The sequence below is a fragment of the Mobula birostris genome, chromosome 2, assembly GCF_030028105.1.
Source record: "Mobula birostris isolate sMobBir1 chromosome 2, sMobBir1.hap1, whole genome shotgun sequence".
Lineage (NCBI taxonomy): Eukaryota > Metazoa > Chordata > Chondrichthyes > Myliobatiformes > Myliobatidae > Mobula > Mobula birostris.
Window position 1 is genome coordinate 71,991,893 of NC_092371.1, and position 24,247 is coordinate 72,016,139.

General features: G+C 40.1%; 1 long non-coding RNA gene across 2 annotated transcripts in view; it reads left to right on the top strand.

The window, feature by feature from the left end:
• Positions 1-24,247, top strand: part of LOC140208532 (uncharacterized) — a 106,551-nt gene that overhangs the window by 25,753 nt on the left and 56,551 nt on the right. For both annotated transcript variants that reach the window (XR_011888811.1, XR_011888810.1), the window contains exon 2: positions 5,202-5,308. This is a non-coding gene — a long non-coding RNA (uncharacterized lncRNA). The remainder of the gene's footprint in view (positions 1-5,201; positions 5,309-24,247) is intronic.

Consider the following 24,247-nt stretch of genomic DNA (forward strand, 5'->3'; position numbering starts at 1 on the left):
ATTGTTACCATCAGGAAGGAGGTACAGAAACCTAAATGGGTTCAATCACTCTCAGTGATTCAGGAAAAGCTTCTTCCACTTTGCCATACAATTTCTAAATGGACATTGAACTCATGAACACTAACTCACTTTTTAAAAAATATATATTACTTCTCTTTTTGGACTATTTTTAATCCATTTAACATACATATATACACTTACAGTAATAGATTTACTTATTTTTTCTGTATTATCATGTATTGCATTGTACTGCAGCTGCTCAGTTAACAAGACTCACAACACATGCTGGTGATAATAAACCTGATTCCGATTTTAAGTTAAAAAAAAATCCAATGTTGCCTGAATGAAGAATACTCATTGACTGGAGGTAAGATGTTCATGTTTCTGAATTCCACATGGTGTGGATGTGACCAACAAAATAAACTGGGCTTTCAGAAGGGAATGGCTTAAGTACTTGAGGGTATAATTTAGAGGGATACGAGGTAGAAGGAGGGAATGGGACTGAAACGAAACACTTGCTCTCCCAGGAACCAGCATGCATACAGGTGTAACAGGTATAATTGTACACCATAACAATTATGTGGTTCTATACTTCCAGGACACTTGTCCCATTTAATTGGTTTTACTGACAGGAATAGTGATTATGAGCAGGACCTCATGTGGGCACAATCCAGAGAATGTACTCGTGCATAGAGAAGCAGTGAAAGAAATGGATTACTTTGTGTGGTGAAATACAAGGGAGAAATGAAAACAGAAATTGTGCTTGGCCATGCTGAAAAAAATAAGATAGATATGTAATTGCAATATTCGGAAGATGACCTCAAGAAACTAAAACTTCTTGCCATCTGATTCCTTTGAGTTGTTGGGTAATGGTACAAAATAAAATGGCTTCCCATAGGGAAAGCATATGGTGTTTAAGCTGCAGAACTATGAATGCTTTTACCCGATGTTTGCATACTCCAAGTAGTATCATTGTGATAGTTAGGAATGCAAACTCAACCTGATTACTGCAGAGTCCAATGTAAGTGGCATTATGATTTCCTCTGGATTCAAGTTTCCCAGATGGCAGAGATCGAAGAGCAATTCAAAGGCAGGAAGGTGAATTGATTCAGGTGTTAACAAAAATCAGTGGCATTCATGTTGAAGATGTTATTTAGTATTTCATAATAAAGTATAGATGAATTGAATGAAAATATAAATGGGTTGGTTAGCAATTTTGCAGATGATACAAAGATTAGTGGTATTGTAGAAGATTGACAAAGCATATAGCAGAATACAGATGAGTTGTATTTATGGGCAAGAGAAATGGCAAATAGAGTTTAATTCAGCCAAGTGTGAGGTGTTGCACTTTGGGAGGTCAAATGTAAAGAAATGGTGCACCTTTACTGGCAAGATTATTAACAGTATTGATTTTCATTGGTATTTAGTGAACTGTCCAAAAACTCCTCAAAAGTGGCTACACAGATTGATAGGATGGTAAAGTAGGCATATAGCAAGCTTGACTTTATCAGTTCAGACACTGAGTTCAAGGCAAAGTGCAATTGCGAAAAAAGCACAGCAGCGCCTCGACTTCCTTAGGAGTTTGCAGAGATTCTGCACGAAATCTAAAATTTTGAGAAACTTCAATTGATGTGTAGTGGAGAATATATTGACTGGCTACATCACAGCCTGGTATGGAAACACCAATGCCCTTGAACAGGAAATCCAGAAAAAGTAGTGGATAAGGCCCTGTACAATACAGTAAAGCCCTCCCCACCATTTAGCATGTCTACATGAAATGTTGTCGAAGGAAGTCAGCTTACGTCATCAAGGACACCCCCTCCCATCCCCCATACACACACTGAGGCCATGTTCTCTTCTTGTTACAGCCATCAGGAAGAAGGTTCAGGAGCTTCAAGATTCACTCCATCAGGTTCAGGAGCAACTATTACCCTAACCATCAGACTCTTGAACTAGAGGGGATAACTTCATTCAGCTTCATTTGCACCACCTCTGAACTGTTCCCACAACCAATGGACTTATTTTAAAGGAATGTTTGTGTCATGTTCTCAATATTTATTGCTTATTATTTCTTCTTTTTTCTATTTGCACAGTTAGTTGTCTTTTGCACTCTGGTTGAATGCCCTAGTTGGAGGGACTTTCAATTATCCTGTTATGATTATTTATCAATAAATTTATTGAGTATGCCCACAAGAAAATGATTCTCAAGGTTGTATATGGCGATATGTATGTACTTTGATAGTAAATTTACTTTGCATTTTAAACTTTGAGAAAGTTATGTAGCAAACATATATATCTCCAGTTAGGCTGCATTTGGGGTATTGCATTCGGTTCTGATCACTTCATGACAGGAAGGATATGGAGACTTTGGAAAGGGTATAGAAGGGGTTTGCCAAGATGCTGCTTGGATTAGAGTGCATGTACTTTAAAGACACTTTGGATAAACTTGGGTTATTTTCCCAAGAATGGTAGAGGCTGAGGAGAAATCTGATAAAACTTCATAAAATGATGAAAGGCATAGATGGACAGCCAGTACTTTTCTCCCAGGATCAAAATACTAGAGGATATGCATTCAAGATGAGATGGGGGTAAGTGAAAAGGAAATGTGCAAGGCAAGTTTTATACACAGAGTGGTGAGTGGCTGGAATGCAGTTTGCTATCAAGGTGGTAGTGAAAGCAAATACGATAGAAGTGCTTAAGAGGATAGTAGGTGTATGAGACGTCGAGGGAAGGGTAGCACCTCTGGTGAAGGGGTTTGTTGCATCCATTCCAAGGTAGCTCATTCACTATATCCCCACTGGACACATAGTTCTCAGCTTTGACTCTGAGTAGCTGTTTGCATGCAGTGGTGGCCACACCCAGGTACACTGCATTGACAGGTGGGCTAAACCAGATGAGGGTAGCTGGTGGCCTCATACCCCATTGAGATGGTCAGCTCTAGCAGACTGGACAAATAAGATCTTCAGTGAGATCCAATGGCCAGGAAGGTAGTTCGGCAACACTCCATGGAGAGTGAAGGACATGGCAAGGCACAGAAAGTGTCATGGTCATCCATTGCAACTAAGGAAAACCCCAGTTTGTGACACTTCATACCACTGGAACCGGACTTCTGAGGTCGAGAGAGTGAAACTGCCCTGTGCTACGGCTTTTCCACTTTAAAAACTCTCCTGCACCATAAGACATGACAGACAACCACCACCAGATAGGCACATGAATATTTTAGAGAATGGAGGGATATGGATTTTGTGTAGCCTGAAGGAATTAGTTCAGTTAAGCATTTAATTACAAATTTAATTAGTTTGACAGAATATTGTGTGCTGAAGAGCAGGTTGCTGTGCAGTACACTTCTATGTTCTACGTAGTATTACCACTGTGTAATGGAGTGACTGAGCATCTGTAGAAAATGGATTGTTATGATTTTCCATAACTGAAGACACCCCATCTGTACATGAATCAAGAAACATAAATTAAAATATATATAAATATTATGTTTATTATTTTATTTTTTCACTTAAATTGTGTGAGAGTGAATCACTATTTACTCCAGGGGTTCCTAACCTTTTTTATGCCATGGACCAATGCCATTAAGCAAGAGTTTGTGGATCCCAGGTTGGGAACCCCTGGTATATTCCATATTTCAGTTTATAGTTAGAAACTTGTGAATTCTTTAAGGGTGAATTTCCATTGTAGAGGAAGGGGTGTAATGAGGCGGTGATGGCAATTCACCTCTATTGCCTTGTATGAGTGTCTTCTTACTGTTTTCAACCTGATGGCAGGACCTTGGTTTCCTAAAGATGTCAGTTAATGCAAAGTCAGTGAGTCACTAAATATGACTTGCTCCATGAACTTAAATCCACATTAAGACTCTAATATTTTGTGTATACAAGTAATGTGTACCATTTTTTGATGTAAACTTCTTTAAACCTAAAATATCTTTAGTGGAAAAAAAATGATCTTGTACTTTGGCATGAAGTTACAAGAGGTCATGTTTCAACACACTTCATCTCTATATGTGACTGGTGAATTCTTTCAGAGATGGTGTGCCTTATTTCACAAAGCTTTCAGATCCCTATTTTTAGCAAGTCTTCTACTATCGAACAAATTGTTGTTACTCGTATGTTAATGATGTATTGAATCAGAACCTTTGTAAAAGGGACAATGATGGGACAATATTTCAGTTCAAATTTGAGTTGCCTTTCGATGGGATTTCTGAACTTCTAGGCAAATGTCATTGAACTCAATGGAATTCACATCCTCAGGGAGCTGGAGACGGTCTATTTGACAGCTTCGCAACGTCGTTCTCTTAGTGTTTCTTCATTTCCCTTTTGTAGGTCCACTTCCAGTACGTTTGTGGCTTGGTATGGCATCTCAGCTCTTCCTCCCTCCCCCTTTTCCCATCTTCACTGCTCCACATCCTCTCGTTCCTAATGGTACTAATGATGTATTTGGTTTCCTTCCTCTTGATGGATGAATTATTCAGACAGGCAGTTTTATTTAAAAGGGCTGCCACATTAATAAACAGAAAACAATCTTTCCAAACACTGATTTCCTTTATTGAATGCTTTAGTTTTCGCAAACCGCTCTTCATTCAAAGTATTACAAAGTTAATGTTCAGTTGTTACCAATGGAAGAGAACAAAGTCTTTGTCACTGCAATTAAAACAGAACGTTTTATTCACAAAACAGTGCATGAAACATAAACCTCCCAACTCTCAGTTCCCAGGCCTCAGCTGCACGGTCTTCCTGCGGGAGCATTATCTTTCCTCCTGCCGTGCACAGCCCACTCTGAGCTGCAGAGGAAATGGATCCATCCTGTTTCACAGTGAAAGTGGCAGTAAGAAGGGGCCAAGAAAGCTGTTATTTAAGACACAGTGCACTCAGGGGAAAGTGGGTGGTGCCGTGGATGGCTGCCATAGAGCTGGTATCCAAAGCAAATTCTCAATCATGTGAACTTTTAATTAGATGGGCTGATGATGGTTAGTCTGATAGTGGAATGCAACGGAAACAATGCAATTCTGTCATATCCACCTTCCATCATATCTCTCTTTGTGTCACACATCAGTTTTTAATCAATGTAATAATTACACCACCAGCGCTTTTTTGGTGTTTTGCTGTGATCTTACATCCTGTTACAATGATTAATTGGTTCATCTCTCCTCACAAAGGCATTTAAAAAAAAACATTTGCTTTCTTTCTTGCAAGGAAGGAGATGGGTGAGGACAAAAAAGCTCTGCACTGCAACATCACTGCAAACGCGCAGAGAGTCTGGGAGTCTGGGCCACAAACTGGGGATTGGACGCCCAACGTCTGTGAGTTCAAAGGTCTGGGCTAGAGACTGAGAGTTGGAGGCCCAATGTCTGTGAGTGTGAGAGTCTGTAGCCAAGGACTGGAGGCCCAGAGATGGCATGTCCTGGGGTTAGAGGCCTGTTTGTGTATGTGAGGGGAAGAGTGGGGAAGGGGCTTGTTTTGCTGTTGTTGTCTTGTTTTGTTCTGTTGTTGCTGTTGTTCTTCGTTTTGTGTTGTGTTATGCTGTTGCTGTGTTGAAAACTTTGGCTATGTTAGTGCCAGAATGTGTGACAACACTTGTGGGCTAATCCCAGTACATCCTTGGGTGTGTTGGTCATTGACGTAAATGACACATTTTGCTGTATGTTTCAATCTACATATGATATAGAAATCTGAATCTGAATCTGGAATCTAGCAGTTGGACAGGTTATGTCATTCCAAAGCCAAACAAACCCAGAGTGACTAATCCCTTGTTGAATTTGGGCCTTTAAGTCAAGACAAAGCCAGTTCAAATTGCACATTAGAACATGAGCACATAAGCGGCTAAAGTGGGAATGTTGTGTTGTTGGGAACACCAACCACTGAAATGAAATTTTAACCTGACATCGGTTTACATGTATAACTGCGTATGACAGAGAAGTCAATTTCACTATTTTTCTTTATTCAATCATTGCCTTAAAGCATAAAAATTATGATCCACTTATCAATCATCTTGCTTTTGCGTGCGAGATGTAATGACAAGAGAATGCGACTGTGTTTTATGACTATTCAAAAATATTATGTAGTGATGTTTTCCTACGTCAGACACCAAGAGGTGGAAGTGGGGAGAGGAGATGGCGTGTTTTTAAATGTCATTTTGTTTTAATTATTCAAATTTATTTTAACTGTTAAAGATTAGCTTTATTTGTCCCATCTACATTGAGACGTACAGTGAAATCATTTGCATCAAATCAGATCATTGAGGATTGTGGACCAAAGTGGCACCTGTGAATCACAGTGATGTGTTGAGGGCTGCTTACAAAACTTCTAAATATACTTCTTCTGAATTACTGTCACTGCAATCTGCAGCCTGTAATTTCCCTTTAAACAGTGTACTCTTGCTTGATATTTATTGTTTATTTATTTATTATTATTATTTCCTTTTTGTATTTGCACAGTTTTTGTTGCACTCTGGTTGCTTATCCATCCTGTTGGGTGCGGTCTACTGTTTCTTAGATTTACTGTGAATGCCCACAAGAAAACGAACCTTTGAACTTTGAACTTTGAAGTGTCACAATGCTTATGACACCCTCAACTCTCTAACCCCAACTGTATGTCTTTGGAATGCTTAAGGAAACAAGAACATCCAGAGCAAACTTACTTGGTCACAAAGATACAAACTCCTTATCGGCAACAGCAAGAATTGTTTCCCAATCAGTGATCGTTTGTTGCTGTAATAGCATTACAGCAACCGCTAGGCTAACAAGCTGCGCTTTTTTAAATCTGTTTAAATTGTAGACATTTAAAAAGAGTTGAAGCAAGCTCTGTGAGCAAAAGTTGTCAAGAAACCATAATATGTTCTGGGGCTCAGTATGAGACTTCTCACACATGCTGCACAAAGACTGTTCTTCCTTGTTTAATGTTGATAGCTGTGAGCTACCAGGTCAATTGAATAATTGTGGCTGTGACAGTAAACTACCCTGGGGAATATTGCAGGCAGGGATGGTGCAAGCAGAAGTCATGGCGTGGGTCAAGCGCAATCTGGCCAGGTAGAGATAAATTGGCATTGGCACGATGGCTTTGTGAGGATTCTCACTTTTGAAAGAGTTGAAAGCCATCCAGTAGAACATCTTCTGGAAAATTATTGAATGTTGATGTTAGGGAAGGTATAATTCCAACTTAGCTGTGATATCACACACTTACAACATGCTTGATGGCACTGACAGTCTTGTTGTGATCCTAAGGCTAATATCACTTGTTAGTGTGCTAGAGTAGAAGATGACTTCACTGAATCAATTCTCCAAGCCTCATATTCATCCAGTATATCACTCCATTGTAAATGAAGAACTAAGTTCACTTAATATTTCCTCGGGGAAGTATAACTGAATTTTTAATTCTTGTGCAATTGAGCTGGTAGGTCAACTGAATATCAATGTACTTTCGTTTTCATTCCTAGGTTCACCAAACCTTGACCTTCACCAGAAGAACATTGTACCAGTCCTGCCCTGGCATTTCAACCTAGTAGTTGCATTGCACATAGAAATATGTTGTAAAATGGGGACCTCCGCCAATGCTCTCCAGAGTCGAAACAAATCGTATTCACGTATGCACGGGTAAAGTGTGCATGAGTGACTCAATTCATGAGCCTTTAGTCTGGTAATGTAGAAATAATGACCACTGTCACAACTGGAGCTCTGAAACAGAAACTCTCAAAGGAGGCATATCAGGAAACGTTAGCTCACCATGCATGATCTAACAGCATGGTGTTTCCTTCAGTACTTTAATGGGAATTGTGGCAGCAGTGTTGGGCACATGTGATTAGGACTGGAACAGTCAAGGACCCAGGTAAGGAGAGCACTGACGAAAACACCATTCGGAATAAAGGAAACACAAGGAATTCTGCAGATGCTGGAAACAAGTGGCTGTGGAGACCAAGTCATTGGGTGTATTTAAGGCAGAGATAGATAGGCTCTTAATTAGCCAGGATATCAAAGGGTATGGGGTGAAAGCAGGGGAGTGGGGATGACTGGGAGAATTGGATCAGCCCATGGTTGAATGGCAGAGCAGGCTCGATGGGCCGAATGGCCTACTTCTGCTCCTATATGCTATGGTCTTATGGTCTTAAATTATTCAATGATTTGGCCTCCACAGCCAACAGTGGCAATAAATTCCACAGATTCACCACCCTCTGACTAAAGAAATTCCCCCTCATCTCTGTTCTAAAGGGACATCCTTGTATCCTGAGGCTGTGCCTTCAGGTCTGAGACTCTGGCCAAGACCCTTTATCAGGACTCATGCTGATAATCTAGTCAATGCTGTATGATGGACTGCTTGGTTTACTGTTCTCCTTGGACGCCTATTTTGTGGCATGAATAAGCACAAGAGATTCTGCAGATGTTGGAAATCCAAAGCGACATACACAAAGTGCTGGAGGAACTTAGCAGGCCAGGCAGCAATGATGGAAGTGAACAAACAGATTGCTAACAAGACCAAAGCACTGGGGTGGCACCGTAGCATAGCAGTTTGTGCAATGGCTTTACAGCACCAGCTATCAAGGTTCGATTCCTGCCACTGTCTGTAAGGAGTTTGTACATTTTCCCGTAACTGTGTGGGTTTCCTCTGGCAGCTTTGGTTTCCTCCCACATTCCAAAGATGTACAGGTTAGGGTTAGTAAAGAATGGGCACTCTATACTGGTGCAGAAGCATGGGGACTCTTGCAGGTTGCTCCCAGAATCACCTCAATGATTTGATTTGATGCAAATGTATGCTTTGATGTACGTGTGACAAATAAAACTAATCTTTATAACACACCAGAGGTTATCAAACACTGATATAACACAGACCAGTTGCCAAACTGGAGGGATGAAACAGTTAATTTTTCGGCAAAGAAATGGATACTGAGACTCCCTTTGAAACAGGTCTATTTTTGAGGTGGGATAAAGATGTGTTGAGCTTATCTGCAGGAAGGGACAGCCACTTCATCCGACTCAGAAGTCTCCCACTTAAAGAGTGAGGAATATGAGGACAATTCCGGCACTTTTCCCAAAGGCAGATTACTGCAGCGGAAGTTTCCTGGAACACCAGCCCAGTTTATGAACAATGGACACTTATAAGCATTGCTTCTCTTTCCCATCTGTCATTCACCAGACTGGCAATCCTTTAAAAAAAAGAAAATGGTATACTGGATTTCTGAGATAAAAGGCAGAACAAACTACAGAGGTTATTAAGCACTGACATTTCTTGTTCCTGTATGGAAAATATTGCTGTGAATCTTGTTCATTACAGTTTTTATATATATTTCAGAAATTGTCTTTATTCATAAGAAAAAAATATATATGCAAAGGAAGGAACAATGCAAAAAATTACATCATAGTCATTATATTCATTAAACTTTAAAAAAGGAACACTAACTAGCATAGCACTATAGCCACTCATGGTCTTCCCTGAGGTGTGCTCCTTTCATTGCATGTGGATCTTCCCCACTAGACTCCACATTTCCACGTCCAGTCATGGAAAGACCCTGGATTGCAATCATTCTCTGCAGAGACTTGGCACTGGCTGCACCGAGGTTCATTCCACCCCTCAGCATGTAATCCTTCAGCCTGCAATATGCTGGTTCATTGACCTATATGTGATACGAAAATGATTCCAGGATTGAGCGGCTTGTCATATGAAGAGCATTTGATGGCTCTGGGCCTGTATTCAGTGGAATTCAGAAGAATGAGGGTGACCTAATTGAAACCTATCAAATGTTGAAAGGCCTTGGTAGAGTGGATGTGGGGAGGATGGTTCCTATGGTAGGGTTGTTTAAGACCAGAGGACACAACCTCGGATTAGAGGGGCAACCTTTTAAGATAGAAACATAGAAAACCTACAGCACAATAAAGGCCTTTGGGCCCACAATGCTGTGCCGAACATGTACTTACTTTAGAGATTACCTAGGTGTACCCATACTATAGAATGTTGCATTAAATAGAATACTGAGATTGCTTTAGCCTTACAGTTCCAGTCTCTTCATTTTGGCATTGGTTTATTATTGTCACATGTACCAAGATACAATGAAAATCTAATCTGGCATTCTGTTTATACAGATCAAATCATTACACAGTGCATTGAGCCAGGGTAAAGTAAAATAGTAATGCAGAATAAAGTGTAAATGCTACTGAAACAGTGAAGAGCAAATAAACGATAAAGAGTAAGATCATAAGGGGGTAGATTGTAAGGCCAAGAGTCTATCTGAGAATATAAGAGCTCCATTCAAGAGCCTGACAGTGGGATAGAAGCTCTTCTAGAGCCTAGTGGTACATACTTCAGGTGTTTATATCTTTTTAGAACAGAGATGAGGGGGAATTTCTTTAGCCAGAGAGTGGTGAATCTGTGGAATTCTTTGCCACAGCTGGCTGTGGAGGCCAAGTCTTCGCATATATTTAAGACAGCGATTAATAGATTCTTGATTGGTCAGGGCTTGAAGGGATACGGGAAGGCAGGAGATTGGGGCTGAGAGGAAAATTGGATCTGCCATGATGAAATTGTAGAGCAGACTTAATGGGCCAAATGGCTTAATTCTGCTCCTATATTTTGTGGTCTTATGGACTCCTTTCCCCTCAAAGTGTTTGACTCTAAAATGGTTTAACAAACTTTACAGTTCATGGGGCAATTAGAGACGGAAAATAATTGATCACTTTAGCAGTAATGTCCAGAATTTGTTAATGAATAAAGAAGTACTACAAATATTAACAATAGTTCCCAATGAACAGATCTATAGACTCTTTGCATATGCATTTGAGGCAGTTAGTTAATATTGCATCACTTTGTAATGATTGTCAGACATGTGGCTCACAGTATAGTGGGTGATATTGGATTAAGGGACTTGCACATCATTGACACTGGATTACTTCATTCACTACAATAAGACTTGATTATGGGAGTCATTTAAACACTGTTAAACGAGGAAGAATGCAATGATACTAAAGTTTATGACATAAGATACGACCAAAATCATACAGATTTCAGAGGCAGTAACTAAAATTGCAATAAAATTCTAATACAGTGCCTTGCACAGCATTTATATTTGTGTTATTGAACACTGTAATAAAATAGCAAATGGCCCTGTGTATAATTTATATCGGCATTTTCATCTTTAGAGGGTATTTTAATTGAACTATATAATTCGAAGCATTCACAAGCAGTAAAATACAGCGAGCATAGTATTTAGTGCAAAAGGGTTAAATCCACTCACAGCAACTGTATGCACCAGGTTCTAAGTGTGACAATAAGGGAAACTTGACACTTTGACAGTCAGATGCACCTACAGCAGGCAGCTGAAGATAGGATATAGAAAACGGCATGTGAATTACAAAGATATTTCACTGCCGTGCAGTAATTATGGGGCGATGGGTTGGGGGGAATGAAATCCGTACACGAAGCTAGTGCTGTACACAGATCATTTAATATGGCCCTTTTTGACATGTCATATTAAGCACCTCATGTCAGCAATGGAACACTTCCCAGTACTGACTAAAGTAAACTGGAAACCATTTCTCTACTGACACAGGAAGCACGATTATTTTGAAATGCTTTTATTGATTTGTCTGCTTAGTTCTTCTTCCTCAATCTTACTTGTTTTCTGTCACTCATCGGTTCCCTTGCTGTACTCTCCATTTTCTCTCTCAGTGCGTTACACCTCCTTTGGTAGAGACGTATTTCCACCTTGCCACCCAATGAAGGGTATAATTACAGTAAATGTATGTGGGCTTTTTTTCCATTGAGCTTGGGTGAGAGACGTCATGGGTTAAGGGTGAAAGGTGAAATCTTTAAGGGGAACCTGAGGGGGTGAGAGTGTGGAACAAGCTGCCAGTGGACATGATGGATGTGGATTTGATTTCAATATTTTAGAGAAATTTGGATACTCTAAGCACAAAGATGGGAGGGATCTAGAGAGCAATGACCCAAGAGCAGATCAGTGGGGCTAGGTAGTATAATAGTTTGGCATGGACTAGATAGGCTGAATATCCCTATTCCTGTGATGTAGTGCTCTATAATGCTATACTTGAGCTCAGACACACACTGACACACCAGGATAGAATTCTACCACTCTATCATGTACCAATCTCAGACTGTAAAAATCAGAAAAAATTGACACAGATTATATTTGTTTTGGGTGATCAACAATGACAAATTTCTTGTCCAGTATGTTCAGATCAACTGTTATCCTTACCATCACTCTGGCAAAGATGAAATAATCAACATGGACAGTGGGTGGAACCAGATCTTTTTCTGTTTGGTTTAGTTCCTTGCTGGCTTAACTATAAGCTGTCATTTGAGTAACACACACAAAATGCTGGAGGAACTCAGCATGTCAGGCAGAATCTATGGAGAGGAATAAACATTCAGTATTTCAGGTCGAGATCCTTCATTGGGACTCTCAACTTCTTGGCCCAAAATGTTGATTGTATATTCCTCTCCATAGATGTTTCCTGACCTTTTGTGTTCCTCCAGCAGGTTGTGTGTATTGCTCTGGATTTCCAGCATCTGCAGAATCTCCTGTGCTTATGAGTTGTCAGTTGAGTTCCTAAGTGAGGTTACTTAAAAGCATAAAATGCAGGGTAATATGAATTTGGTTTCATGAACTAGTCCAAGAGAAAGGAAAATAATAACTAGAATTAATGGAAGGAAAATCAAAAAATAACAAGATGGCAGCAGACGAGCTTAACATTCCTTGTGTTGAAAGTGAAACAAATTCTTAACGGAGACTGTAACTCATTTGCAACATTATGGGCTAGATGCCATCCTGCTAAATGTTGGGGCTCTATACCAGTGGCACGGATCGATGGGCTCAACAGCTATTGCCAAGAGTCATAGAGTCAAAGGGCAATATAGCATGGATATGGCATGGATGAGTTCATGCCAACCACAGTGTCCACCCAGCTAGTTACAGCTTCCTGTGTTTGGTTCATATCTCTCTAAGCCTTGTCCTCTCATGTTCCCAGCTGAGTGCTCTTAAATGATAAACAAGAGAAAGTCTGCAGATATGCTGGATATCCAAAGCAACATACACAGAATGATGGAGGAACTCTGCAGCTGAGGCAGCATCTATTGGAAATGAATAAGTAGTTGGCATTTCAGGCCAAGGCCCTTCTTGGCTTGAAGTTTTGACTATCCATTCATTTTCATACATGCTGCCTCACCTGCTGAGTTCCTCCAGCATTTTCTGTACATTGTTCTTTAATGATACTATTGTATCTGCCTCAATCATTTCCTCTGGCAGCTCATTCGACCCTCTCCATGAAGAAGTTTCCCCACAGTACCCTTTAAAATGTTTCCCCTCTCACCCTAAATCTATGACCTCTGGATTTAGTTTCAGCTATTCCAGGGGAAAAAATGTAACCCTCCACCTTATTTATACCTCTCATAATTTGAAACATTTCTATAATATTGCCCCTCATTATAGAATTAATTCCGAGGAATAAAAATCTAGCTTGGCCAATATCTCCCTATAACTCAGCCTCCCTAGTCCTGACAACATCCTCAGAAATCTTTTCTGCATTTCGTCTTTAGCCCTGTCTTCCCTACAAGAAGGTGAAAAAATCTGCCCACTATACTCCAATTTCAACCTCACCAATAACTTGTACAACTGCAACATAATGTTCCAACTCCTGTACTCAATGTCCCATACCGTAATAATTTGATTCTCTGTGTGGCTTGCGGTTAACCCTCAGAACCCCCTGTAGTTAAAAAAAAGCAGGGTGAAAAACAAACTGGGAGGGAATATATTCTCTGTTCTCTTCCCCCTGGGTGCCTTCCTCCTTCCCCTTCTCCTATGGTCCACTCTCCTCTTCTTTCTTCTCCAGCCCTTGACCTTTCCCACCCACCTGGCTTCACCTACCACCTTCCAGCTAGCGTCTTTCCTCTCCACCCATCTTTTTATTCTGGAATCTTCCCCCTTTCTTCTCATTCCTGAAGAAGGGTCTCAACCTGAAATGGTGAATGTTTAGCAACACATATAAACGTTGCTGGTGAACGCAGAAGGCCAGGCAGCATCTCTAGGAAGAGGTACAGTCAACATTTTGGGCCAAGACCTGTCGTCAGAACTAACTGAAAGAAGAGCTAGTAAGAGATTTGAAAGTGGGAGGGGAAGGGGGAGATCCAAAATGATAGGAGAAGACAGGAGGGGGAGGGAGAGCTGAACAGTTGATTGGCAAAAGGGATAGGGGATTGGCGAATGTTTATTCACTTCCAAAGACACCGCCCGATCTGCTGAGTTCCTCCAGCGTTTTGTGTCAATATTCTCAGTCGTTTGAACTGAACGTGCAATGCAGTAGTGACTGCTGATTGTACTCTGCTTCTGAAAGTTGGCTCCATTAAAAGTCAATGCAGCTGCATTTCTGCAATGGAGTGGAATGCACTTCTGCCACTTTTTTGTTCCTTTAGTGCATGATTTGCTTCTCCATGGTGTATGTATAAAGCAAAGTGCCTATTAGGTTATTATCTACCTATTAAACTAAATATATTCAGAAGACAAGGCACACTTTAAATCAGACCAAGTCATATCCATTTTAAACTAAAACTTTGTAAGTAATGTTTATAATAAAAATTGGTGTTTCTGTGACGCTGGTTTCCCAAAACTGCTTCAAAGTATTTAGCAGCTGCAGCATTTCCACCCAGTTAAAGCTGAGTTCCTGAAATAATCTGTGCATTTGGTATGTTCCACTCTGATGCGGCTTTAATGGTGGATAACCCTTCCATTCAGTTTCTGTACTTTAGCGAGAAGCTTGGATGACAGTATTTCTGTCATATTTCCTGCCTTGTACAAGTTTTGCTTCAGTCATCCATATCACTGAGGAAATAATGAGCAGGACAACAGGCAGTCCCTAGCTGTTTCTGCTCGCTGGAAGAATCTTTGCTACAAGATTAAATTGAGCTTAGAAACTGTTCCTTCAGGACTACAGCCACAGAACATGCTCTTGCAATTTGTCATTTTTCGAAGAGCAGTCATCCTCAAGAGATCAACTAAGCCATTAAATATATATTTGTAGACTGCTTGTTGGATGTGGAACATTGCTAACTGGTTGGCTGCATAGTAAGCTAATGTACTTGGCTGTGACGCCTACTGCACTGTCTAGCATCTAACTTTGGTCCCCAGCTAATAAACCAGTTGTGGTTTGAAGCTGCCAAGCTGGCATCTAGCCGCTATTCATACCTGGCAACCTGACATGCAAATACAGTCCCTCATTGCCACTACCGTAATTAGCACTGATCCCAGACTCCAGGATGAAATCTGACTTTAGACACAGCAGGCAATCTGGCACGGAGCTGTTGTCTTGTCACGGGATGGCACACAGCAGAAAGGCATCCAAGCAGTAATCCAGAACTACCTTTGACCATTATCTGACAACATCTGGCTTGTAATCACTCAGTGCTCTGTAACAAAAGATTCCATTAACAACAGCCAAAGCAAACCAGTTTAAGAATTACTCTTTCAGATACTATGCATGAGTACGTAATTCATCACTATTAGATCTCCCGATATACAACGGAAATTAGCTGGGTTTGTAGGTTTTCGTAAATAAAATGACAGAAGTGTTTTACATTTAAGGGAAACCATAATAACTGCTTTAAGTCCACCAAACACAGAACATAAAGTGTAGTAAAATAAACTTCACATCATTATGTCATCACGTGAGACCAGCCTCTTAAAGTGAATCTCAGCTCAGTGTTGGTGGTTGTGAATCATGCATATGTTTTCACCCATTACATTAGCCTACATGTTCACCTATTGCAAGTTAGTTCAGGGTTTTTCAGGTTTGTTGGGGGATGCTGGGGTAGCATGGCTCGAAGGCTGCAAGGTCTTATTTGGCGCTATATCGGTAAAATAAATAAATGAATAAAATAAGCAGGACTGCTTGCAAGATTGGTTTGAGCAGGGCACCATTCAGAGAGGGGTGGGACTGAAGGAGAATGAAAGCAAAATAGTCTTGAGAAGATCTCTTGAGTTTTCCATACATCTTGCGACACATGGAGAATCAAGTATTCTTACAAGGAAAAGGGAGAAGGATTGATTACAAAAACTACTCAAAGAGAGAGAAGGAGACCCCCACAAGGTGCCAGTACATAACTTGACATTAAAAAATTAAAACAAATAACATGTATATCATTTTTGTGTTGCTGGAAATGTAAACTCAAAAATGATTGCTCTTGTTTCTGCATTGCGGCAGTGACTGGATTTCTAAAGTGCCCACGCGTCCGGTGAACATATTGAAATGATTATACAGGGAGAAGGCAGGAAAATGGGGTTGAAAGGGAATAATAAATCAGCCCTGATTAAATGATGGTGCGGAGCTAGTGGACTGGATGGCCTGATTCTGCTCATGTGCCTTATGGTCTTATGGAGTTTGTGAAAAGTATTTGATAAACGGAAGTTCTATCCTTTATTGGAAATGCTTTTACATCTCAGCAGTTGGAAATACTATTGTAAACTTGGTGTTAACATATTAGAGGATCTGTCCTGGGACCAGCACATAAAAGTCATCACAAAGAAGGTATGTTAGTGTCTCTGCTTTCTTAGAAGTTTGCGCAGATTTGGCATGTCATCAAACACGTTGACAAATTCCTATAGATGCACCAGGTGAGCGAGAAACTGAATCAGTGAGGGAGGGGGAAGATAGGTGGGTGAGGAGGGAACATAGTGGAGGGGTGATGGACTAAGAAGATGAGATGAGATACAGTAAGTGTCATCAGATTCCATCTTCATCAGCCCTGTATCTCTTGCACCTGTCATCTCCCAACTTGTTACAACATCTGCACCTCCCCCAACCACCCACCTTCCCCTTTACCAGGTTTCACCTATCACCTGCAAGCTTGTACTTCTTCCCCTTCCCACTTTCTTATTCTGGCTTCTTCCTTCTTAATTTCCAGTCCAGATGAAGAGTCTCGGCCTGAAACATTGACATAGATGTTGCCTCACAAGCCTGAGAAAATCTGTAGGTGCTGGAAATCCAACACAGACAAAATGCTGCAGGAACTCAGCAGGCTACGCAGCTCTGTGGAAAAGAGTAAACAGTCGATGTTTTGGGCCGAGACCCTTCATCAGGACCCAGCATCGAGTTCTGATGAAGGGTCTCAGCCAAAAGCGTCAACTGTTTATTTGTTTCCATAGATGCTGCCTGACTTGCTGAAACACTCAAAGTAACTTATAAGGTTATTAGGGTAATTAGTCATCCCAACCTATCCATACAATCTAACCTTGCTTAAAATTCATTTCTATAAGACAGTTGTTTTGTTGTTTAGTTTTGTTTTTCTCTCAACTTCCATACTTGGTTGAGGTGGAGCCAAAAGGTTTGACAGTAAAAACTCCGTTTCACAGATTTGGAAATAAGTATTTTTCCTCCAAAGTTTTGTCTTCATTTCACAACATTCCAGCTGACTGAGATTCTGGTTTCAATTCTCCATGCTTGCTGTGAGAACATGATACTCCGTCAGGATCAGACTTGGATGACACCCATTGGCCTTTATAAAGTTTACTTTAATTCACCATCTCATTCCCACTCTAACCTCAACAAAGTTCAAAGTTCAGAGTAAATTTATTATCGAAGTACATATATGTGATCATATACAATCCTGAGGTTCACTTTCTTGTGGGCATTCACAGTAAATACAACGAAACACCATAAAATTAATGGAAAATCGGACACAAGGTGGACAAATAACCAATGTGAAAAAGAGAACAATCTGCAAATAAAAAAAATAAAAGAAATAACAATAATAACCAAATAAGCAATAAATATTGAAACCATGAGATGAACAGTCCTTGAAAGTGAGTCCACAGGTTGTGAGAACAATTCAGTGTTGGGGTGAGTGAAGTTATCCCCTCTGGTTCAACAGCCTGATGGTTGAAGGATATTAACTCTTCCTGAACCTGGTGCTGTGGGTCCAGGGACTCCTGTATCTCCTTCCTGATGGCAGAAGTGAGAAGAAAGCACGGACTGAATGGTTGGGTACTTGATAACAGATGCAGTTTTCCTGCGATGCCATTCCTTGTAGATGTGCTCAATGGTGGGAAGGGCTTTACCCATGGTAGACTGGGCAGTATTCACTACTTTTTTATAGGCTTTTCTTTTCAAAATTATTGATATTTCCATATCTTTGCATCCTTGCCTCCTATGCTCCTCTAATGAAACTCAGTGCAAGCCCGAGGATTAATATCTTAACTTTCAGTAAGGTGTGTTTCAGTTTCTTGAATTCAATGTTCAGTTCAACAGTTTTAGATCATAGAGTCATAGAGATATACAGTGCAGAAAGAGGACCTTCAGCCCATCTTGTCAATGTCAGTGATCATGCTTATCTATACTAATCCCATTTGTCTGCATTACATCTATAACCGTCTAGGTCTGCTCATTCAAGTATCTGTTTAGGTGCCCATTAAATGCTGTTCCTGCCTCCATCACCTCCTCAGGCAGCTCATTCCAGATACCAACTGTTATTTGTGTGAAAAATTTGCTCCATAAATCTCATTGAATTCTCCTGTTTTTCACCTTAAACTTTTGCCCTCTGGTGTCAGACACCAGAGATGAGAAACAGATTCTGGCTCTCTATTCTTTCCATACCACTCATAATTTTATATATCTCAATTAAGTCCCATCTCAGCCTCTCTTGCTGCAGGGAAAGCAGACCCAGCCTTTCCAATCTCTCCTGACAACTCAAGTACTCTAATCCAGGCAGCATCCTTGTGAATCTTTTCTGCACCCTCTCTTTTTAAATCAGCTTTCTTTAAAGGATGTTGGGAATGGAGAGGGTGGAGTGTTATGGGAGGGATGGGGGCAATTGGAAGAGAAGCAGTGCCAGGGACAGGAATTTGGAGTGGATGCAGACACACTCAGCCCTGAGACACTAGGCAAGGTCATTTGATTCTAAACAATTGATTTATTGATCATTACAGTATGTCCCTCTGATGCTTCCCACTCCCACCCCTCTCCCTTCCCCTTTACCCAACTATGGTTCCCTTCTTCCTGCCCCTTTCTCATTCTCAGTCCACAATAGAGACCCATATTAGAATCAGGTTTATCATCACTCACATATGTCATAAAATTTGATTCTTTTTGCGGTAGCTGTACAATGCAATACATAAAATTGCTACAGTACTGTGCATACACCTTAGGCACCCTATCTATATACTGTATATGTACCCAAAACTTTTAGACAGTACTGTATATACTTTTACCTAAAGTCTACCTGTTCAACAACACTCCCCAGGACCCTACAATTCATTGTGTAGGTTCCACCTTGATTTAACTCCCAAAAACATAATTCTGCTATTCCCATTTTCACTTCTTCTATACCCATCTCTTATCCCTTTACTGGTCCCATTGGCATCTGTCTTAAAGATAGAAAAGAAAGATGATCATTTTTTGTCACATGTACAGTACATTGAAGCATACAGTAAAATGGATTGTTTGTGTCAACAACCAGCACAATCCGAGTTGTGCTGTGGGCAGCTAGTATATTGCCACACTTTTGGTGCCAAATGTTGTACTAACACTGTCATTTTATTTATTTTCTTCAGTATTTCATTATTTATTAAATATATTTTGTTCATCCTCTGTACCTTAACACTTATCAATTTTCTCCAATGAAGAGCCACTGGATAAAGAGATGCACATTTTTATACCTGTTCCCTCAAAGTGACTTTGTAGGTGAAAAGAGAAGAGTGGCAAAGTCCTAATCCCAAATCATGAGGTTTTATGCAGTTGTTGGGCCCTGAGCAATTTAATAATGTCGGTGGCCAAAAAGTCCCATTCGAAAAATAACTTAAACAACTCTGATGGCTGCCTAAATCATTCCAATGTGTAGCTAAATGTCAAAGTTGACAAGAGCTTTGAATACACCTGAATGCACTGGTGTTAAAAAATGTATTAAAATTCGACAATAGTTAGAATAGAAATATTTAAAAAAAACAACCATGACTAGTGAAAACGGTAATGAAAACTCAATTAACTAGAAACAAATCTATTCAGATCCACGAGGAAATCTGCAGATGCCGGAAATTCAAGCAACACACACAAAATGCTGGTGGAACGCAGCAGGCCAGGCAGCATCTATAGGAAGAAGTACAGTTGACGTCTCGGCCCGAAACGTCGACTGTACTTCTTCCTATAGATGCTGCCTGGCCTGCTGCGTTCCATCAGCATTTTCTGTCTATACAGATGCATTTTTACCCAGTCACAGGAACTGGCCTGCTGTTCTGTGCCAGGTTCGTAGGTGTAATTATAAGCTTGCATTCTGCTCCTGAATCCAGATGGAGTCATACATGGGAGTGCAACTTGAAAATCCCTGGTGGTGCTCCGCCAACAGGTTCTAGAATTCCATGGTTGTTCAGTGGTCTCCAGCTTGCTCATATTTGGGGCTGGGGATTGGTGAATGCCTGCAGTTTGGCATATAGCAAGTGGCATTTCCCAGCAAGTTCCAATCCATCAGCAATGTTTCTCTCCACAGATGCTCTTTGACCAGCAGAATATTTCTCACTTTTTCTTGATTATTGACCCAGTATGTTATTATGTTTGATCAGAACATTTTTATATGTCATTGAAAGTATTATGACTAGAAAAATTGATCCTTGTACAATATAAATCCTTGTGCCCTTGAAATTGCATATTAGATACAGCCGCCTAATGTGCTTGTCTAGATCCCGTTTATCTAGGAAAAGACATTAATTTTCTCAAAATGCATAACTTAATATTCAGTTAGAATAGTTAACAATAAATTTTCAAGTAAAGACTTCAAGAAATTTTATTATCTGAATGAATAATTCCAAATCTAATCTCTTAACAAAGGGAAACTTTGTTGATGACCTTGTAAAATGTAAAAGTGATCCAAGAATATCACTGTGGTCTCCCTCCCTACTATTTGTGACATTTATCGGGAGTGTTGTAGACGAAGGACCCGCTGTACAGAAGGATCAGGACTGAGACTGCCAGACTGGGTAACAGCCTTTTCCCTCAGGCTGTGAGACTAATGAATACCCTGCCACCATCAAGGTCTCGTCACTAGGACACTGAGCTGTTTACTGTTTACCTATGTTGCACACTTCATATGGATTTTGATTTATATTTTATTAACTTATTTGTGGTAATTGTTTGTTTTTGTGCTATGTATGATATACGTATTGTGGCTGCTCCGTGGTCTAGAACAACATTGTTTCATTTGGTTGTATAGATGTACAGTCTGATGACAATAAACTTAAACTTAGTATCTCCTCTACTGATCTTAACACAAATGAATATTCAAATCTTTACACTGTTCATTTAGAACAAAAGTTAAATTAGTATTAGTCTTGTGACTTACAAACACAAAAACCTCAATAACAAACGACAAGCTTGTTGGTTACTGCAAGGGAGAATCTACGACCAGAAGCCATAGCCTCAGAATACAAGGGCATCCCTTTCGAACGCAGATCAAGAGGGAGCTTTTTAGCCAGCAGGTGGTAAATCTGTGGAATTTATCTCCACTGATGGCTGTGGAGACCAAAATATCAAATAGGGTATATTTAAAGCAGAGGTTGATAGGCTCTTGATTAATAATCACATCAAGGATTACAGGGAGAAGGCAGGAAAATGGGGTTAAGAGGGATAATAAATTAGTCATGAAAGAATGGCAGAGCAGACTCAATGGTCCAAAAGGCCTAATTCTGCTCCTATGTCTTATGGTCTTAAACAGTAGATTAAGCCATGGGTCACTGGGACTTATAAATTAGACCGTGAAATGTAAATGGATGCATGTGTTCATTTGACTTAATGACTTTAAAATGGCACCCCTCCTGCCACATTGAATATCAACTCAATTTTTGTATACTCTTTGAGAAACATGTTCACAATGTTTGTACACGGATGCAAATTTATCACCGAAAATGCATTACTGTGTTAACCCAGAGTAAAAGATTAGATTATGAGGACACGCAGTCCTCTTTTATTGTCATTTAGTAATGCATGCATTAAGAAATGATACATTTTGTTCCTCCAGAATGATATCACAGAAACACAAGACAAACCAAGACTAAAAAAACTGACAAAAACCACATAATTATAACATATAGTACAACAGCGCAAGCAATACCATAAGTTGATAGAAGAACAGACCATGGGCACGGTAAAAAAAGTCTCAAAGTCTCTCGCAAGTCCCATCATCTCACGCAGACGGTTGAAGGAAGAAAACTCTCCCTGCCATGAGCTTCCAGTGCCACAAACTTGCCGATGCAGCATCCTGGAAGCACCCAACCACGGCCTGACTCCGAGTCCGTCTGAAAACTTCCAGCCTCCGACCAGCTGTCTGGCACCGAGCACTGAGCACCATCTCTGCCAAGCGCTTCGACCCCAGCCTCAGCAACAGGCAATAGGCAAAGCTGAGGATTTGGGGCCTTTTCCTCTGGAGATTCTCGATCGTACAGTAGCAGCGGCAGCGAAGCAGGCATTTCAGAAGTTTCTCCAGATGTTCCTCCATGCTTCTCAGGGCTGCCTCCATCAAATCAGGATTGTGCACGGCATCCTACTTCACAAATACGATATCAATTCGGAGCGACCGCGCGCACTGCGTCGCGACACCATCTTCTCCTCCCGCCATGTGACAGTTTCCACAACTTTTGATTTAAAAATTCATATCAGTGTAGGTCTGGACTTTCTAGGTGTTATAGAACGATAAGGAACTTTTTGAAGTGTAGGCATTGTAGTAATGTGGAATATGTGACAGAAAATTTACAAATACCAAATACCTGCAAACAAGTGTTATAATGACCATATAATTGGTTGTCTGAGGGATAAATATTGGCCAGCATACAAATGTTTTAACTATTGCTATAGGATCTTTTACATCCTTCAAATGAGAAAACAGGGCCTCTGTTTAACCTCTCTTCTGAAAGGCAGCCTCCTGACCAAATTCTGCATCAGAATAGCAGCCTAGATTATGCGTTCATATCTCTGGAGGCAGAATTGAGCCTTCTGACTCAGAGGTGAAAATTCCTGGAGACAGAGAAAAAGGAAAATTTAAATATCTTCAACATGGAATTGTCCCTTTGGTTTTCTGGTGGGATATTAGCAATCAACCCTCCCCAATATGAAGTACAGAATTAATGACTAAAAATACCTAGTATGGCTAGTTTTACCAGAGCTTCTGCCAATTTACCAATTAAATTATAACAATAGATTGAAAGCAAACCACGAAAGGCCAAGGCTACAATATTACTCTGAGCGGAAGGAAGAAATTCTTTCCTTTGAAGTAAGTTAGGTTTGAATGGAAGTTCTAGAAACAAAAGATTAGCATTTCAACAACTATGTCATTCAGTCCCTGTAACTACCATGTTAGTAGTTTTATGGTTTATGTAATGAAGTGTTTGCAATGATTTTATTTGACATGTGCAGTTGGTGATAGTGCAAAAGTCTGCTTGCCCAGAATTTGCAAATGCATGGAAAACGAGTTCGGTGACTTGGATTAGGTCAAAGTTTGTTTCAATGAAAGTCCATGTCACATTTTACTTTTGCTCTGGAACAGTTCTGAATATTGGCACAGACTCCAGTCTTATCTGATGGACAATTCATCCCAGAATGCTTCAGTGACCCCACTGGGGAACATTATCATGAGTTCATAATAAGTGTGGTCAAGGGTTGCACAGTTAAAGTTTTTACTGTTTGTTTTTTCTTCTCTTTATTTTACTCTCATCTAATTTCCCCCAACAACATAAGCAAAATCAATAGATTACGTATATTGCAAGCACTCACTTGAGAGAATGTTCTGACTTGATTATGATGGGATTTGTAACTGTTTACATCTTCATTATGAGGAATAGTATTAAATCTAAATTATGATTATTCTGCTTGGCTTTATATTGCAGTCAGACAACTCTTTATTGTTGAACAATTTGAATCAATCATACTCACTACTGAGCTGAATGAAGAAAAGGGAAAGTTATTAGCTGTGATCAATCATTCTGAAGACAGCAGATTTTACTAAGTAATTATTAACCAAATATTACTGCTGGTAGATTAATAATTGTTACTCTGGTTAACATATCACAGATATCCTTCCATGCTGCTAATTGGTTTAACTGGATCTTGGCAATGTGAATTTTGTACTTCTCTGTGATGTTCAACAGACTGATTATAACAGAACTAGACCATTTCATAACGTTCAAGTTGGTGTGTACAGCATCACCTTCCAGATTGATGGAACTTTTCTTATTTAACACCCTGGTGCTTTGAAGACGAAGTCCAGGTAAAAGTCAG